Source organism: Tupaia chinensis, unplaced genomic scaffold (assembly GCF_000334495.1).
Source record: "Tupaia chinensis unplaced genomic scaffold, TupChi_1.0 Scaffold146386_1, whole genome shotgun sequence".
Lineage (NCBI taxonomy): Eukaryota > Metazoa > Chordata > Mammalia > Scandentia > Tupaiidae > Tupaia > Tupaia belangeri.
Window position 1 is genome coordinate 2,054,185 of NW_006206241.1, and position 3,785 is coordinate 2,057,969.

The window sequence follows — 3,785 nt, forward strand, 5'->3', positions numbered from 1 at the left end:
AATGCTGGTTTACCCAGTGCTCAAAACCTTAGCACAGGAGGACAAAAACAGGACACGAGAACAGGGCACCGTGAATAGGAAGCAAGAGGCAGGCTGGTCAGAGAATTCAGGAAGGCTGCCTGGCAGAGTTCTGGACTGTGCGAAGGACTGCTGGCTTGTCTTCCCAGGAGGCAGAGAGCCACTACTGAATTTTGGGCAGGGAAGCAATGTGATTTAAATGTATGTGTGTGAACCTGTGTGTGAGTGCGTGTGTGCATGTGTGTCTGGGTGTGAGTCTGTGTGTGTGTTTGTGTGTGTATGCATGTTTAAGGGTATCCCTGGCTTCTGTTGGGAGAGGGTCAGAAGACGCAATGAGCTCTGCTTGGAGATAAGGGAACTCCTCTGCAAAAATCCAGGCAACTGATTTTGGTATGGTCTGGAATTGTGGTAGCCACGTGGGTCAGATGGCGGACGCTGAGCACAGCTGGAAGACAGAGCCAGCTGGGCCCGCCCCAAGATAATCAGAATGAGTTATACTGGGTGTTGGGGCAAAACCATGTGCTACGGCCGACATTTACTTAGGTGGTGCTAGCATTCTCCTCCGGTGTCCCCGTGGTCTGCATTGGCCCCTAACACTGGAATGAACAAAGGCATCCATGCTGTGTGTCTCTGTCTTGGAAGACAGTCTTCTCTCTCAGCAGCACCGTGGAGGGCATTGAGAATCAGCATGCTGTTGAGATCGTGAGCTCTTGGCACTCGGAGGTGTCCCTGACAGAGCCCCTGGAGCTGTCCGAGAGGGAGCGGCAGTGGTCGGTGAGATCGGAGGTCTGGGGTGTAGGGGAGGAGCAAGCAGCAGGCACACCTCTGTGCACCATCAAGCCCCAGCAGTGCCACCTCTGAGGAAAAGGCTGGTCCAAATTTAGAACTGAAGAAAAAGATCTGCGTCAGAAAGGAGAGCCATAAACAAGGTTATGATTCTGATCTCAAAGCAGTGACTGTCAGTTTCTTGCTTTTTATTTTTTTTTTCTTTCCTTGTGTAATGCTCAGATTCTATGGATGGAAGAAAAACTTCAAGAGATACTCTTAAATTAAAAAAAAAAAAAGAAAAGAAAAAAGAATACAGAAAGGATGAGCAAAGGACCAAACTTCTGTAAATTCATTTCTGTCGGTGAAGTCAGGGAAGTTCTGCTGGGCAGTGCTGGGGCGACACTGCCCCTCCTGTGCTCGTGTGGACCATGTGGAACTATCCCCACCCTCCGGCTTCCTTGTTCAACTCATGACAGAAAGTGTACGCATGTGCGCGTGAGAGAGGGCAAGAAGCAGCACACCCTCGCAGGTCTGGGCACAGCGACCTCCTTTCCCCAGTCCTCCAGCGTGTCCGGGTCTTGGGTGCCCACACATGCCCATGTTCCCAGGCTGGCCCGGGGAACCCGGGTCCATGGTCGATGTGTGGTTTCCAGCACTGGTCCACTGTGCTACGGACTGCACTGCTCAGGTGGGCCCTTCTCTTTGAATCATGGAATTTTTGGTGCGGTCACAGAAGTAGAACAAAATGGAAGAATTTCTGGAAAATCGTTTGACTTCTCCTTGGAGCTAGAAGATGCTGCAGTAGTGTATCTGAAAAGGTAATGGACTCAACATGGCGTCGCACTGGAATTTCCAGCTGGTGACCTCCAGGACAGCAAGGTGCACGGAAATCGAAGAAACGACTTCAGCCACACAGGCATGCACATGCCAGAGGTAGCGGCAAAGCAGACGAGTCCCTTAAAGGCAGACAAGATTGGCCTGTGGAGCTCCAGGAGGCTTGGTCTTGAAGTTCACTTCTCTGCTGCCCAAGGGTGCAGGCGATGTGGACAAGAGCGATCGGTGCCCACATTCAGCAAGTGAGTGAAACGTGCTGAGCATGCAGAATTACCAGGTGTGGAGGCCAGATGGAAAGGACACGTCCTGGGTGGGCTGGCTGAACAAAGCCCAGGAACTGGGCAACAGGAGGGCAGATGAAACCCTCCATAGATGAGCACCAAGGAAACTTACTGGAAGGAAGACGTTAAGTCCCTCAGTTATACTGAAGGGCCCCAAACCCACTGCAGCCTCCTGAGAATAGGATCTAAAGATCCCAGGCAGGAACATCACTGTGTGCAGAGCTCCAGGGAAGAAAGAACAAGGTGTCAGGTCGTACGAAGGGATGGAGAAAATGCATGGATGATTTGAGGTCATTATTGTGAAGAGCTCTTGTATAATCTTTCACAGAAACCAAGAAGAGAAAACATGAAAGGGGGAGGCCCAACATAACAGGGGTCAATTGGTTGTGCATATGTGGAGACTTCAAAACAGAGGAAGGGAAAAGCAGGATCGTTTCCCATTTTCACTTCCTATAAATGGATGATGTGATGGGGTGTGTGCACAAAGGCCGTAGTCAGCTCAAGTCATCTTCATTCAGGAAATGATTGCAGGAGGCTCAATATGTCATGCAATTCCAGAGAAAACATATTTTGGGCAAAAGACTGGGAGGATTTCCTTCTAAGGAAACTGGTTTAGTTTCTGCAGATGGTGAGCAGCTTAAGCTGGAACCAAGTGTTCGAGGCGTTTGAAGAGCTTTCAGCCAGCACATCTGGCCTGGCCATCGTGCAAAACCTGTAGAGAACTTTATTTCACGTTCACACTCAGCATCCCCCAGCTGGGCCTGCAAGCTGCAGCCATCAGACCGTCGCTGCTGTCTCTGCTGGACCCGTGTCACTCACTAGCCTCTCTAAGCCCAGATTGAGCCCAATTAGAAATATCGACAAGTGAGTATTCTCAGACCATTGATTTCGTGTTTATTGAGAAGCCTGCTAGGATTTTATACATGCAAAACTGGTTATTCTGCTTCTTCTTTTTTTGTCACCGTCACAATTTTTATTCAGTGATATGAATCCTCCAAGGAGAATTTGTCTGCTTTCCTGAGGACTGATAAAAGGAGTTATTATCATGAAGCATTTAAATCCTGCACTTACTATAAATAAACTCTCTCCTTTGAAACAAATTAGAATGTGCTTTAAAAGGTGACTTATTGCTGCTCTTTGATGAAAGCAAACCTTGCTGAATTTCATGCTGTGTCTCCATTTAAGACAGCAGGCTCAGTAAAACCAGCACTTACAACCCGGGCCCACTTAGCAGCCTGCTCGAGGCCTTCTAGGGTGGAATGATGTGACTGAGGGTCAGGACTTTCAGGTCTAGGCCATGGCCGTCCAGATTGAGCCCTGACTGGAACTGCCCTGCAAAGCCCGCTTCCCACCCTTCATTCCACTCCCTCGTTCCTGCAGCGGGCATCAGCTGCCCACTGGCTTCCTTCACCGCTGTGGTGACTGCATTGCAGCCCAGGGTCTCTGCCCCTGCCTGTCCAGGCCTTTGGTCTGGTGACTTCACAGTGTCTGTGATCTACTGACTGTGGACCTGGCTTTTCTCTCCTTTTAATCAATAAAATGAGGTGGGAGAGACACTGCGCAGGCTTTGTGGAGCTGCCTGGACTGAGCTTGCCTCTAGTTCTGAGAAGAGGACGGAGGCAGGAGCAGAGGGCAGCTGGCTCCCCACGGGGTGTGTACCCCAGCCCAACCCAGGCTGACTGCGTGTGTGAGCCAGGAGGCCAGCCTCCATCAGCTGACCCCTGCAGACACAGAGACAGAAGTTAGGAGTAACTGTGTCACACAGCAAGAGCCGGCTGGTGTCTCTGCGCATTATCGCCTCTCTGTCCTTCTAGAAGACAGGAATTCCTTTCTTTTTTTTTTTTTTTCTTTTCGTTTATTTATTTCCCTTGAGGTAGACGCGGC